A 17,560-nucleotide genomic window follows, 5' to 3' on the forward strand; every position below is an offset into this window, starting at 1 on the left:
ATTGCCTTTCATATTTTCAGAAATTTTCAGTTAAAGTCCCAAAGAGTGGTTTGCTTTTTTTTGTTTATTTTTCTCTTCTTTTTTTTTTCCATTAAAAAATTCCAAGTGATTTCATTTCTTTTGCGACGACGTGGATGGAACTAGAGCGTATCATGCTTAGTGAAATAAGTCAAGCGGAGAAAGACAACTATCATATGATCTCCCTGATATGAGGAAGTGGTGATGCAACATGGGGGCTTAAGTGGGTAGGAGAAGAATCAATGAAACAAGATGGGATTGGGAGGGAGACAAACCATAAGTGACTCTTAATCTCACAAAACAAACTGAGGGTTGCTGGGGGGAGGGGTTTTGGAGAAGGGGGTGGGATTATGGACATTGGGGAGGGTATGTGCTTTGGTGAGTGCTGTGAAGTGTGTAAACCTGGTGATTCACAGACCTGTACCCCTGGGGATAAAAATATATGTTTATAAAAAGCCAAAAAAAAAAAAATTCCAAGTGAACTGCATCAGCCATGACATTAACTGTAATATGATATTTCATTCAGAAAACAACTACCTTTGAAAGCCCCATCTGCTACTGAGACGATGTTTCAGTCCACCAGACTGATAACTTGAGCCTCCTCTATCATTCATGCTCAAATATTTATCTACATTACAAACATTTCAGAGCTATTTGTCTGGATCTGCCACAAATCTTGTTTCCACAGCTATTGCTTAGGATTAAGTACTAATTTTTACTTTAAATTGTTTCCTTATCATAGATATGTTCTCTTTCTTTCACCATTTTCCAGTCATCTTAAAGATTAAAAGAGATCTTTCCCACAGGCTTTTTTATGTCCTTCATTATTATTAATCAGAGTTTAAAATTGACCCTAATTTTTCTATTATTCCATCATCAGGATATTTAAAATTTAATGTTTGTGTACCTTTTTAAAAGATTTTATTTATTTGTCAGAGAGAGAGAGCACAAGCAGGGGGAGCAGCAGGCAGAGAGAGAGAAGCAGACTCTCTGCTGACCAATGAGCCTGATGTGGGACTCCATTCCAGTACCCTGGGATCATGGCCCAAGCCAACAGCAGATGCTTAACCGACTGAGTCACCCAGGTGTCCTGTTTATGTACTTTTAATAGCAAACATTAAAAATAGCTAATAAAATAATATATTCATAATCTAATTCAGAGGTCAACACATTTTCACATACTGATAAATAAGTCAGTAGAATATGAGTAAGTTTGTAAAAGTCTTAATGCTGAAAACCAACTTGAAATAATCACTTTAATAAAACATTTCTGTGAAAACAGTAAAATACATATTCTTTAATTTTTTGACAAAGTTGCTAATACAATTGAATGACAAAAAGATAATCGTTTCAGCAAATACTCCTTTTACAACTGGATAGCCATATGCAGAAATAAATGAACTTCAACCATTACCTTACAATATTACATGATTGCCAATGTTAACTCAAAATGGATCATAGGCAGAACATAGATGGTAAAACCATCAAAGTTTTGTAAGAAAATCCAGGAGAAAATCCTAGTGCACTTGTATCTAGCAAAGTTTACTTAAACGACCCAAAACTATAAAAGAATAAAAAATTTAGCTGGTTGTATTTCTACCCAATAATAATGAACTATCAGAAAAAGAAATTAAGAAAAATACTCCTATTTACAATCACAATAAAAGGAACAAAATATCTTAGAATATATCTAAGGATATGAAACCCTGCATTACAAAAATTATGACACTGATGAAAGAAATTGAAGGAGGGGGTTTGGGAGAAGGGGGTGGGATTATGGACATTGGGGAGGGTATGTGCTTTGGTGAGTGCTGTGAAGTGTGTAAACCTGGTGATTCACAGACCTGTACCCCTGGGGATAGAGTATTATGCCTCCATCAGAAAGGATGAATACCCAACTTTTGTAGTAACATGGACGGGACTGGAAGAGATTATGCTGAGTGAAATAAGTCAAGCAGAGAGAGTCAACTATCATATGGTTTCACTTATTTGTGGAGCATAACAAATAGCATGGAGGACATGGGGACTTAGAGTGGAGAAGGGAGTTGGGGGAAATTGGAAGGGGAGGTGAACCATGAGAGACTATGGACTCTGAAAAACAATCTGAGGGTTTTGAAGGGACGGGGGGTGGGAGGTTGGGGTACCAGGTGGTGGGTATTATAGAAGGCACGGATTGCATGGAGCACGGGGTGTGGTGCAAAAATAATGAATACTGTTATGCTGGAAATAAAAATAAATAAAATTAAAAAAAAATAAAAAATAAAAATAAAAAATAAAAAATCAAACTAAAAAAAAAAAAAAAGAAAAAAAAAAGAAATTGAAGGAGACAGAAGTAAATGGAAATATATTATATATTATATGTTCAAGGATTGGAAGAATTAATAGTGTTAAAATGTCCAGACTACAAAAGGCTTGAATAGTCAAAGCAATCTTGAAAAAAGAGGACAAACTGAGGTATATACTCCCTTGTTTAAAACTACAGTACAAAACTATGGTAGCCATAAAAACAGACACATGGAATAATGGAGCAGAACAGACAATCCAGAAATAAATCCACATATACATGGTCAATTAATTTGCAACAGTGGTGCCAAAAATACACAATAGGTGAAGGACAGTTTCCTCAATAAACAGTGTTAGGAAAGCTGAATATTCACATGCAAAAGGATGAAACTAAACCTCTAACATACACCATACACAAAAAGTAACCCAAAATGAATTAAACACCTGCACATAATATCTGGAAACATAAAATTCCTAGAAGAAAACATAGCTGGTAAGCTTCTTGACGTTAGTCTTGACAATGTATTTTTTTTTAATTTGACACCAAAAGCAAAAGCAACAAAAGCAAAATTAAATAGGATGATATCAAACTAAAAAGCTTCTGCATAGCAAATAGAACCATCAACAAAATGAAAGGGAAACCTACTGAATAGAAGAAAATATTTGCAAATCATATATCAGATAAACAGTTAATATCCAAACTATAAACTTTTTTAAAAGTATAATTCAATAGCATAAAAACAATCTAATTAAGAAATAGAGGATCTGAATAGACATTTTTCCAAAGAAGACATACAGATGGCCAACATACATATTAAAAGACGCTTGACATCACCTGATCATAAGGGAGAAGCAACTCTAAACCACAATGAAATATCATTTCATACCTATGAGAGTGGTGATCATCAAAAAGATAAAAACTTGCAAGTGTTGGTGAGGATATGGAGAAAAGAGAACTTTTGTGTACTCTTGGTGGGAATGTAACTTGGTACAGCCACCAGAGAAAACAGTATGGAGGTTCCAAAATAATTCAAAATATAAACTATAAAAAGAAAATAGATTATGTCCTTCGTGGTATTCATATGTGTTCTGCTGAAACACTAATTCCAAGCTTTTGCTATCACAATTTGTGTTGTTTTATTTTCAGTTTCAATATAACTTGCAGAGTGGAGCTTTCCCTAAATTTTCAACTAGGTTGAGAGTCTTGAATCATTTAGACCCCCATCACATCATATGTATATTTATAGTCCCATGAAGACTGAAATCTCTAAAAAGAACTGTGTCTGCCTTATCCTACTGCAAGTTCCTGGAACATAAGAGAATATGATAAACATTGACTTATATGGTGCATATATACCTAATAAACTTCTAACACCCTACAGATGAAGAAATGGAGATCTAAGAACTTTCATAAATTCACAGTATAACTGGCTGAAGACCAGAACTACTACTACTAGTCAAATCTTCCAATTCTCAGTTCAGTGTGTGTGTGTGTGTGTGTGTGTGTGTGTGTGTGTGTGTGTGGCTTTTTGTTTTACCTTCTAGATTAGGTTGGCTAAAGACAAAATTAATTATTAAAATGAGTAAATCTCCAAATTTGAAATTTGTTATTTTTTTTCTCCCTTACCTGCAATCCAAAGTTGATTTTACAGATTGGATAACACTTTCTAGTTGTGATACAATGACCAAGGCTTTTTCCATTTTGGAACATTTTTGTTTTTTAAGTTGTACTATATATTTATTTATATTTTATTCCACATACAGCAGTTGAAAGTATACTTCTGAAAACTATAATATACATTGTAACAAATTAAAGAAACAAACTGAAGAAGTTTTAAAATGGCCAAAACTTAAAACACATTTAAAATTTGTATATTCTACAAGAAAATAATCCTGAGTTTGCCAGTATTTTGTTTTGTTTTGTTTCAAGTTTTTATTTGAATTCTAGTTACTTAACATATAGTGTAATATGGTTTCAGGAGTAGAAATCAGTAATTCATCAATTACATATAACACCCAGTACTTGTCATAACAGGTGCCCTCCTTAATACCTACCACCCATTTAACCCAACCCCACCCACATACCTCCCCTCTAGCAACTCTCAGTTTGACCATATGGATACTGAGTTTATGTTGGAAGCTGTCTCTGTTCCACCCAGCTGGAAGGGAGAATGACCAAAGACATTCTCTGTGGGAGATTTCTGTGGGCTGGACCTGAAAATAGTGTACATTACTTCTTCCCACATTTCATTCATCAGCTTAGTCAAACAGCCTCGCCTACATGCAAGAGAAACTGGGAAGTGGACTCTAGGTGCGTGACAAGAAAAAGTACAACAGCCAGTCTTTGCCAAATGCAATACACTGTGATTAATATGTAGATTCTAGAATGTCAAAATATAAGTGCTCTCTTTTAAAGTGGTACCTATTAGGAGTAAGGTTAGGCATAACCCAGTATCTAACAGACCGAGCTAATTTTGATGGGCATAATTTAAATCATATGACAGAATAATGGCATTTCTATATAACTTAAAGGCCATAAAACTGTAATCACCTCTTCTAACTAAAATGTTCTAATCAGTACTGAATTACACTTCTTGTTAGGTCAAAATTATTACAGTTACTCTGCTTCATAGTTTCACACTCTTGTTAGATATTAAAATGGTGAAGGTAATTCTTTTATTTTCTTAAAGAATAGATTATCATAAAGGTCACTGAGGTCTATATGCTCTAGAAGAAACAAAGGCGATTTTACTTTGGATATAAAAAAAGAAATTCATTTTATTTATCAACATCAAATTCAAATTTCCTTGTATTGAGGAAAATACTACATGGGGTTCAGGGTTAAAATGTTAAGAGTAGAGGTGCCTGGGTGGCTCAGTCAGCTAAGCATCTGCCTTCGGCTCAGGTCATGATCCCGGGGTCCTGGGATCAATTGCGTGCTGGGCTCCCTGCTCAGAAAGGTGTCTGTTTCTCGCTCTCCCTCTGCAGCCCCGTCTGCTTGTGCTCTCTGTCTCAAATAAAAAAATAAAAAAGCCTTAAAAAAATGTTAGTGTAAATAATGCACAAAGAGAATAATGGTTGTAAGTTGAGTTGACTAAAATTGCATGTACTACACAACAAAATGGGAGAAAACATACATTGCCAATGATGCAGGCCAGTGATGCAGTTTTTCTCAAAACTGGAAGTTGTGTTGGAAGCAATGTCATTTTTAATTCTATCAATATATTTTTCCTTCAAAGGTAATTTTGCAAAAAAAAAATTAAAATTGCATATTTTCATGTAAATTCACTAATGGTATATGGTTTGGTTTCTATATTTTAGTGTGTAGAGATAAATTTCCAGAAGAAAAATACTCAATTTAGGTTGATATAATTGTAAAAGAGGTGACAGTGATTTGCATTCATTCTTAGTTTCAATTTGTATCTGAAGAAGAAAACCAATTCAGTTTCACTAGGCTTATGGTCAAGGCTAATTTTCCTGGCTGTGCTTCTGCCTATTTTGATAACCCTGGCCAAATATTATGTTGGCATCACTGTCAATAATCAAGGAGATTTAAGGATAACATTACACAAATTAACAGCAATTTATATAATTATATGATTTTATTTTTATTTAAGTATCTGATAAATAATACCTATTATTGGACTGTTTTACTATTACATAATAGTTTTTGAAAATATTCAGTCACATCAAATTTAACTGTGGTGTAACAGAGAATCCACGTATTTTAAAGGAATATACAAAATGTGGGAATGCCACTTCATTATTTACCAAATTAAAGCAAAGCAAAAGTACAGATTTGATGGTCATTTGTGTTATGCATGTGCTGTATCTGTATTATACGTATGTGTTCTAGGCTTTTAAGAAAAAATGGACTTTTAATACAAAGGATAATTTTCATGTTACAGTTATAAGCATAACCAAACTGAAATAGAAAAGTAGTTATCTATACATGTATATATAGTTTGGCTTGTCACTAGGGCACTATAGGATATGGATGACCCTACACAAATACATACATAAAATATATATTCATAAGTAGACTCTACCCACATAGTTTGACTTAAATATAGAATTAGTGGGTCTCTTATGGTGGTTTATCAATAATTATTTACAATAATTGATAGAGAAGGGTATTTAAGTACTTATTGTCTCACCAGTACATACAAAACCTCTTCATAAAGCCCAGGACCATTTCCTCATGTTTAGGTCTAGGAATCATCTCTTTGTGTTCCTTATTATCAAATTGCCAGTCTGAGAGCCATCGTGGAAACATTGACTAGAGAAAGTGGACATGTGGTCAGTCATACACAATCTTAAGCCAAAGCTTAGGTGATGGATCATAGATGGAGAGCCCTGAACTCTGAGTCAAAGTGTCACTTAGGATCACTGTTATCAGCACCCTTCTTCCTACTCAAATTAAAGTAATCTCATCAAACAATTACAGGCCAATGAGCGTGATCTACTCTCCAGGCCACGTCCTTGTGACTGAGGTCTGGCCACTGTGCCCCAAGATGACCTGATCTGCCCAAGATCCACAGCTCCCCAAGGCCATCTGATTGAACACATTGATGAGACAGAGTGCTGGAAGTATGGTAAAGTATGATAGCACTAAAAAATGCAGATTTTTATATAAGCTTATAATTTATATTTGATTAAAAAAAATAAGATGCAAAGTTATCCCATACATAATGTGTTGAAAACTAAAACTAGAAATACAGTTGAATATGGGATTAAAATTTAGTATTAGCATAAATAATAACATGAGACCTATTTATAAGTGATAAAAGAGAAAAAGAAATAGCTCTAACTAAAATAGATATAATATGTCAAGACATAGACTGCATAATTAGAGAAAATGAAGACAGACAATATTCCAGCAAATGAACTGGGCCAACATTTTGTGTTGTCAAAACAAAAAAATCATGAAAAATTACAGCAAAAGGTGTATTTTGTATACAAAACCTTACCAGTGTTGATGTACATATACGTTCTCTGGTATTTAAAATTTTTTGATAACATATTGTTGATAGGCTCTCAAAATACAGGAGAGATTGTAAAAAGAAAGAATAATACAGTAGACATTTAATGTATGCCATACCTTTAAGAGAATAGGAAATTAATATTATGCCCCAAAATAAATACAAATTAAATTAATTAAAAGTAATTATTTTCAAAACTTAGGTTAATCAATTAGTTATTTAAAGTTATTTTTTATGTTTACATATGTGAATAGTAAAGTTTCATTAACACAGAATATTTTAATCCACAAGTGCTTTATAAAGTTCATTACATAGTTGGTTTTTAAGATTTTTAAATTCTCACTGATTTTTCTCAAAAAGTATCTAGGTTCACCATAATAATACAATCCTAGTGAAGTCATGTAAGTCGCAATGTTTCCATTGTGTAGCATTGCTTTATAAAATAATTATTCACAGTATCAAAATAATACTTGACTTTATTAAAGTTAAAACTTTAGCTCTGCAAAACTAATTTTAAGAAAACAAAAAGGCAAGCCACAGAATTAGATTAAATATTTGAAACACACAGATCTAACAAGTTTTTTATATATACAGAATGTTTATATATAGATCTATATAGATATATATAACCCTTACAACTCAATAATAAGAATCCAATTTAAAATGGTCAAAATGTAAGCAAACACTTTACAAAACAAGATCTATGTATAATCAACACATAAAAATTGATTAAACTCATTACTCCTCAAGAAGTGTTAATTAAGGCTACACTGTGATAACACCACATACATACAGGAATGGTTTAAACTAAAAGCATTAAGATAAATAGGAAAAAAAGAATACAGACAGAAATAATTGCTAGAGAAAATGTGAAGGAACTGTCTTGCTGGTGAGTCATGAAAATGGGGCAACTACTTTGAAAAGCTATTGACAGTTTTTATAAAGTTATATGTTTCTCCCTAATTTATATGAACCTGCCTTCTTGTCATATGCATGTATTGAAAGAAGCATCATTTTCTTCCTATTGTGAATAATTTATACTTGAGGAACATATGTTATTGCTTCTATTTCATCATTTTTGAGGATACATTCTTTTTTTTTTAAACTTAGTGTGCTCTTTTTATTGTTTCAAGTTTTTATTTAAATTCCAGCTATATGTTCTTTAAAAGTTTTGAGGGCTTGTTATTTTAATGGAACAATAATTATCAGACTGATAATAATAGGAACCATGATTTAAACATTTATTGCTCATCTATTTTATGGCAGGCCCTCTTTGGGACTCTGAGAAACATAAAAGATTAAAATTAATCTTGCACTTTGAAGACCCACTATCTGCTGGAAAAGATATTTGTCACTGTATTTCGGCATTCCTAAATTGCCATGGATTATAACAATTATTTTACATACTCTTAAGAAAGAAAAATATACTGTCAATTAAAACTGAGCAAATCCTCTCTTATCTTATTAATTATAAGACACTTCCAGATTTCAGATGTATTAGAATATAGAAAAATATGCATTTAGAACATCTGAAATATTATACTGGTATCAATGTGATAAATGCTTTAGCAACCTGAAGACAGAGAACAAAGAGAAGAGAAATAGCTAAGGCTGGTTTTTCTTGGGAGAATGGAGGAGAGGGTATTTATGCTATGTCATAAATGATAAATAATATTTAAGATATATCATAAAGAGGGCACCTGGGTGGCTCAGTCTTTAAACATCTGCCTTTGGCTCATGATCCCAGGGTCCTGGGATTGAGTCCCACATCGAGCTCGCTGCTCAGGGGGAAGGCTGCTTCTCCCTCTCCCACTCCCCCTGCTTGTATTCCTTCTCAATCTCTCCCTGTCAAATAAAATCTTAAAAAAAAAAAAAAAAGATATGCCATAAAAAAATGGAAAGAGATTTTATGGTAGCACATTTAAGTAAAGAAAATATTATCACTCTTCGATGCCTAAATTTTATAATCCTACAGTAAGTCACTAGTAAAATGTATTATCATAATTTCAATTCACCCTCATGTATTTCATGCTATTGAGTGCTACTCTCTGTTTGTCATTATTTTAATAGTTATTTTATCCCTTCAGACCATAGGTTTTTGTGGAGTTTTTTTGTTTTTTATCTAAATGGCCTAATTTTTCCTTTATTATCTGTGTCTTAACAGTTTACACTCTACCATCAACTACCAGATTTCAAAGTCACACTTTCAGACTTTTCTTTCTGTTACATTGAAGTATTTCCCTAGCAAAGCCCATGTGAAAATACCATCATTTTATTCTTAATGCCAGAGCTCTTTTGAAAGTTTTCAGGCATTCTGTTGCTAGAATGTACAGTCATTTTACTCAAGGAATATTAGACAAAACATATTTTTTAGACAAATGATTCCCCCAAACTCCTCCACTCTTTGTGCCTCAGTTGGAGATTTTTTTTTTTTTCTGCTATAGTTTGAGGTAGAACTCTAGCCTATTAACTTTACTGGTGAGGTAAGTATTTTATGTAGTTTTCATAATCCACAATCAGATTAAACAGTGATACCTATTTCTTTTAGTCATCTACATCTTTTCAATAATACCCTATCAAAGGCTGTCTGCTTATTTGTTTAAATATCACATATTAAAAATGTATGACTTCATTTTTAAAATTACCCTCCCCAAAATATTATATTTATTGAACTTTTTTTAATTGAACTTTACTAAGAACTGCTAATTGTGAACAAATGATAATAGGTAATGGATAAACAACAGAAAAGATAAAATGGTCTATTTATTTTCTTTCTTATTTTTCTATACCACTACCAGAAAAATATTTATTATCCCTATGCTTCTGAAGACATTTTCTGTGAACTGAAAAATAAGATTTTGAATAAATACATAAATGAGGTTTGAAGAGACATTTTTAAATGATTATAACATGCCAACAATATGCAAAGTTATTTCATTGAAAAGCTCTTTCAAAAGCTTTAATAGGGATATTTTTCCAATTCTCATGGAGAAGATAATGACTAATTTTCATGTTAATGCTATGACCCTGATAGAGGGCAATTATCTCTGAAAACCAATCAAATATTCATTAGAGCTGAATAAATTTGTTATTTAACTTAACTGCCTTTTTGGAAACTCAAATGCCAATTTTAAAATGATCTAAGGAGTATCTGACTGCATCAGCTGGCCCATGTTTTAGGGTCTTCTATCTAGGTACTCTACTATATCATCTTAAACACTGCTATTCTTAACTTACTTCTAGATCAAATTTACATAAAATGATCATGCTCAATATGATGTATGAGAGCATAAAAATTCAGAACGCAACTAGAGTAATAGCAATGAAGTGAAATTTGATGTACTCCCTCCTGGCTGGTCATGTGCCAAGAAAGATGATACCTGAACAATTTCTAATAAAGTCAACTGAAGCAGGTCCTTGGAAAGGCTGATTCTATTTTGTGGTAGCTGGTAAAATGGAGGAGTAAACTGAACCCACATGCACTGTATACTCATAATTCCATAATTATACAACCAGAGAATCACAGAAAGGAGGAATCCTATCATTTTCTCTCCTCTGAATGCATTTATATTTCATATAATTCATTTATATTTCAGCTTCTCTTCCTAAATAATATCATATAAAAGATTTCTTCTTATAAGTTAACTGTTTGAACTCCCAAGTCCAATTTTTCAAAAAAAAAAAAAAAAAAAAAAAAGAAAATTAAAGAATGGCTGTTATAAAGTCATACATTGTTGGCAAATTGGTTCGGCTTTCTTTCTTTTTTAAAATTTTTTTCTTTAAAATATATAGCTGTGAGTCCATCATTGAACATAAAAAGTAGAGCATTGCCTGTACTTTGCATCCACTTATGTTCTGCTCCATTTGCCTATCTTCCTACCCTCTAATCCATAGATAAACACCAGACTTTGAATTGATCATTCATTATTTCTTTTGAAAAATATTACACTTGTCTTTAAATAACATGTTATTCAGATGTGCTTTTTTAACACAAATTCTAGATAAAGGGTATCACTGTGTGTAGTCATTTAGAAGTTACATTCTTCAAAGAAAATTAAATTTCTAAGATTCATCTGTATTAAATATACTCCTCCATGTATCTAGGTATCTTTTAATAGATTTAAATATTTTTAACATAACAACTTTGCATAAGTTTTATTAGGTGCATTTCTAATTTCCTTCAAATTGTGTGGTAATTATAAATAGCATTATTTTTATTTAAATTTAATTTTTTAAAGTTTACTGATATAGAAGTATATGACTGATATTATGAAATTTTGGCCAATTGTCAGTTTTTCAAATTTTGAAATGTTTAATTGTTGCCCTAGCAATGACCTTTTTACTTTCTCTCTGAATTTGACTACTATATTGAATTTCTCCCCATAAATTTTTAAATGTTTAATTGTTGCCCCAACAACACCTTGCTACTTTCTCTGAATTGACTACTGTCAGTACCTCATATAAATGGAATTGTACAGAATTTATCTTTTTGCAGTGGGTTTATTTCATCTGGCATAATACCCTCAAGTTTCATTCAGGTTGTAGTATAGTTTACAATTTCCCTTTTAAAGCTGAAAAATATTCATTTGGATATATATACCACATTTGGCTTACCCATTCATCTATAAATGGGCACTTAGCTTTCTTTTACTTTTTGGCTATTATTAATAATGCTGCTATGGACATGACTGTTACAAATATCTCTTCAGGACCCTGCTTTCAGTTCTTTTGAGTATGTACCCAGAAGTAGATATTTATTTTATATTTTGAATTCTAATCTAGTACTAATGTATTACTTTGTTCTTTAAATAGCTACAGTTTTGGCTATCAGAAGCTCTTTGATTTGGTATCTATGTCCCTCTGTCATACCACTATCACTGTGTGCAGACATGCATGTGTGTGTGTATGTGTGTACAAGACTGTGTGCAGAGCTCTAGATCATCCACTGACACTACAAGATACTGTAGGCTCATATTGTGTAGTTCCTTCCTCAGTCTTTAAATCAGAAGACTTTGTTTCTTCTGCTGGTGAGCGATATTAGAAACCACGATTGAAATGGTAAGTGTAATCATTGCTACTGAGATTCTTTGCTTCTAAGCCCTTTCAGCCTACAGGGTAAGAAAATATATGTATGTTGCTAACCTATGTATATGCATATATATGTAAATACTTCTCTCTATATATGCCTTCATACTGATTTCTCCAACCCTAATCCATTACCCCATGGGTCTTTATAGTTTCATCCTCATAATTACATGTAAATGGACACTCCAATAGTGAAAAACCTGATATTCGCTTTCTGCTATCCATTTGCTTAAGGGTTCAATTCCCATATACATTATAGCACCATCAGACTTGTTGCCATGTGGGATGCCTGGGTGGCTCAGTTATTTAAGCATCTACCTTTGACTCAGGTCATGATCCTAGAATCAAAGTCCTGCATTGGGCTCCTTGCTCAGCAGGGAGCCTGATTCTTCCATTGCCTGCCACTTCCCCTGCTTGTGTGCTCTCTCTCTCCCTCTGACAGAATAGAATAGAATAACTGTTAACATGTATCCCTGTAAAAAAAAAATGTTTTTATGTTTTAGTCTGCATTGTTTATATATAATTACATTGTACAAAATCAAAGATTACATTTTTATATGCAATTTTTTTACCTTCAGTTTGAAAGATTCCATTCATTTATGTAGTTATTTTTAATTGTTTAAATATTTTTATTAACATATAATGTATTATTAGCCCCAGGGGTAAAGGTCTGTAATTAGCAGGTTTACAAACTTCACAGCACTCACCATAGCACACACCCTCTCCAATGTCCATAACCCAAACACCCTCTCCCTACATACTCCCCCCGGCAACCATCAGTTTGTTTTGTGAGATTAAGAGTGTTTTATGGTTTGTCTCCCTCCTGATCCCATCTTGTATCATTTATTCCTTTCTTACCCCACAAAACCCCACATTGCTTCTCAACTTCTTCATATCAGGGAGATCATATGATAATTGTCTTTCTCTGATTGATTATTTCGCTAAGCATAATACCCTCTAACCGTCCATTCATTGCAAATGGCAAGATTTCATTTCTTTTGATGGCTGCATAGTATTCCATTGTATATATATAACACTTCTTCTTTATCCAGTCATCTGTTGATGGACATCTAGGTTCCTTCCATAGTTTGGCTATTGTGGACATTGCTGCTATAAACATTCAGGTGCACATGCCCCTTCAGATCACTACATTTGTATCTTTAGGGTAAGTACCCAGAAGTGTGATTCCTGGGTCATAGGGTAGCTCTATTTTCAACTTTTTGAGGAACCTCCATGCTGTTTTCCAAAGTGGCTGCACAAGCTTGCATTCCCACCAACAGTGTAGGAGGGTTCTCCTTTCTCCACATCCTCACCAGCATCTGTTATTTCCTGACTTGTTAATTTTAGCCATTCTGATGAGTGTGAGGTGGTATCTCTTTGTGGTTTTGATTTGTATTTCCCTGATACCAAGTGATGTGGAGCACTTTTTCATGTCTCTGTTGGCCATCGGGATGTCTTCTTGGCAGAAATGTCTGTTCATGACCTCTGCCCACTTGATTGGATTATTTGTTCTTTGTACGTTTAGTACGTTAGATTTTGGATACTAGCCCTTTATCTGATATGTTGTCTATAAATTTCTTCTCCCATTCTGTCAGTTGTCTTTTGATTTTGTTAACTGTTTCCTTTGCTGTGCAAAGTTTTTGATCTTGATTAAGTCCCAATAGTTCATTTTTGCCCTTGATTACCTTGCCTTTGGCGATGTTTCTGGGAAGAAGTTGCTACGGCTGAGGTTGAAGAAGTTGCTGCCTGTGTTCTCCTCAAGGATTTTGATGGATTCCTTTCTCACATTGAAATATTTTATCTATTTTGGGTCTGTTTTCATCTGTGGTGTAAGGGAATGGTCCAGTTTCATTCTTCTGCACGTGGCTGTCCAATATTCCCAACACCATTTGTTGAAGAGACTGTCTTTTTTCCATTGGACATTCTTGCCTGCTTTGTTGAAGATTAGTTGATGACAGAGTTGAGGGTCTATTTCTGGGCTCTCTATTCAGTTCCACTGATCTATGTGTCTGTTTTTGTGCCAGTACCATACTGTCTTGATGATGACAGCTTTGTAATAGAGCTTGAAGTCTGGAATTGTGATGCCACCAACTTTGGTTTTCATTTTCAACATTCCTCTGGCTACTTGATGTCTTCACTGGTTCCATATAAATTTTAGGATTATTTGTTCCATTTATTTGAAGGAAATTGATGGTATTTTGATAGGGATTTCATTAAACATGTATATTGCTTTAGGTAGCATAGACATTCATAATATTTGTTCTTCCAAACCATGAGCATGAAACATTTTTCCATTGCTGTGTGTCTTCCTCAATTTCTTTCATGAGTACTTTATAGTTTTCTGAGTACCAATTCTTTGCCTCTTTGGATTGGTTTATTCCCAGGTATCTTAAGGTTTTGGGTGCAGTTGTAAATGGGATTGACTCCTTAATTTCTCTTTCCTCTGTCCTGTTGTTGCTGTATAGAAATGCAACTGATTTATGTACATTAATTTTATATCCTGACACTTGCTGAATTCCTGTACAAGTTCCAGCAGATTTGGAGAAGAGTCTTTTAGGTTTTTCACATAAAGTATCATATCAAAAAGTATCATATCATATCATATCACATCAAAAGTATCATATCACCCTGCAAAGGGTGATAGTTTGACTTCTTTGCTGATTTGGATGCCTTTAATTTATTTTTGTTGTCTGATTGTTGAAGCTAGGACTTCTAGTACTGTGTTCAGTTGTGATAGTTAATATGTCCCTAGGAATGAATCCATTTCTTCCAGATTGTCAAATTTGCGAGCATACAGTTGCTCATAATATGTTCTTCTAATTGTTTGTATTTCTTTGGTGCTGGTTGTGATCTCTCCTCTTTCATTCATGCTTTTATTTATTTGGGTCCTTTCTCTCTTCTTTTTGATAAGTCTGGCCACAGGTTTATCAATCTTATTAATTCTTTCAAAGAACCAGCTCCTAGTTTCATTGATTTGTTCTTTTTTGTTTGTTTGTTTCTATTTCGTTGATTTCTGCTCTGATCTTTATTATTTCTCTTCTCCTGAATGGGTTTAGGCTTCCTTTGTTGTTCTTTCTCCAGCTCCTTCAGGTGTAGGTTTAGGTTGTGTACTTGAGACCTTTCTTGTTTCTTGGAAAGGTTTGTATTATTATATATCTTCCTCTCAGGACCGCTTTTGCTGTGTCCCATAGATTTTGAACCATTGTGTTTTCATTTTCATTTGTTTCCATGAAATTTTTCAATTTTTCTTTCATTTCCTGCTTGACCCATTCATTCTTTGGAAGGATGCTCCTTAGCCTCTATGTATTTGGGTTCTTTCCAACTTTCCTCTTGTGTCTGAGTTCTAGCTTCAGAGCACTGTGGTCTGAAAATATGCAGGGAATGATCCCAAGCTTTTGGTACCAGTTGAGACTTGATTTGTGACCCAGGATGTGATTCTATCCTGGAGAATGTTCCATGTGCATTAGAGAAAGATGTGTATTCTGTTTATTTGGGATGGAATGTTCTGAATATATCTGTGATGTCCATCTGGTCCAGTGTGTCATTTAAGGTCTTTATTTCCTTGTTGATCTTTTGCTTGGATGATCTGTCTATTTCAGTGAGGGGGGGGTGTTAAAGTCCCCTACTATTATTGTATTATTGTTGATGTGTTTATTTAATTTTGTTATTAATTGGTTTATATAGTTGGCTGCTCCCATGTTGGGGGCATAGATATTTAAAATTGTCAGATTTTCTTGTTGGACAGACCCTTTAAGTATGATATAGAGTCCTTCCTCATCTCTTATTATAGTCTTCTGCTTAAAATCTAATTTATCTGATATAAGGATTGCCAACCCAGCTTTCTTTTGATGCCCATTAGCATGGTAAATTGTTTTCCACCCCCTTATTTTAAATCTGGAGGTGTCTTTGGGTCTAAGGTGAGTTTCTTATAGGCAGCATATTGATGGGTTTTGTTTTTTTATACTTCTGATACCCTGTGTCCTTTGATTGGGGCATTTAGCCCATTTACATTTAGGGTACTTATTGAGAGATAGGAATTTAGTGCCATCGTATTGCCTGTAAGGTGACTGTTACTTCTATTGTCTCTGTTCCTTTCTGGTGTACTACTTTTAGTCCTCTCTTTGCTTAGAGGACCCCTTTCAATATTTCCTATAGAATTGGTTTGATGTTTACAAATTCTTTTAAGTTTTGTTTGTCCTGGAAGATTTTTATGTCCCCTTCTATTTTCAATGATAGCCTAGATGGATATAGTATTCTTAGCTGCATGTTTTTTCTCATTTAGTGCTCTGAGTATATCATGACAATCCTTTCTGGCCTGCCAGGTCTCTGTGGATAAGTCTGCTGCCAATCTAATATTTTGATTATTGTATGTTACAGAGTTCTTATCCCGGGCTGCTTTCAGGACTTTCTCTTTGTCACTAAGACTTGTAAGTTTTACTATTATATGACAGGATATGGACCTATTCTTATTGATTTTGAGGGGGGTTCTCTGCACCTCCTGGATTTTGATGCTTATTCCCTTTGCCATATTAGGGAAATTCTCTACAGTAATTCACTCCAAAATACCTTCTGCCCCCCTCTCTCTTCTTCTGGAATCCCAATTATTCTAATGTTGTTTGGCCTTATGGTATCACTTATCTCTCAAATTCTCCCCTCTTGGTCCAGTAGTTGTTTGTCTCTCTTTTGCTCCTTCTTTATTCTCCACATTTGGTCTTCTGTATCACTAATTCTCTCTTCTGTCTCACTTATTCTAGTAGTTAGGGCCTCCATTTTTTATTGAACCTCATGGGTAGCTTTATAAATTTCAACTTGGTTAGATTTTAGTTCTTTATTTCTCTAGAAGGGTTTTTTTTCCTCCAGAAAGGAATTCTCTGATATCTTCCATGTCTTTTTGAGCCCAGCTAGCACCTTTAGAATCATTGTTCTCAACTCTAGTTCTGACATATTACCAATGTCCATATTGACTAGTTCCGTAGCCATTGGCAATTCCTCTTGTTCTCTTTTTTTGTGGTGAGTTTTACTGCCTAGTCATTTTATCCAGATAAGAATATATGAATGAGAGAATAAAATACTAAAAGGGTGGCAAAGACCCCAGAAAAATGTGCATTAAGCAAATCAAAAGAGACCCCCAAACCATGGGGAGAAAAAAGGGGATAAAAAGTTCAAAAAAATTAAAAAGAAAATATATATAT

Source organism: Mustela erminea, chromosome 5, assembly GCF_009829155.1.
Source record: "Mustela erminea isolate mMusErm1 chromosome 5, mMusErm1.Pri, whole genome shotgun sequence".
Taxonomy (NCBI): Eukaryota; Metazoa; Chordata; class Mammalia; order Carnivora; family Mustelidae; genus Mustela; species Mustela erminea.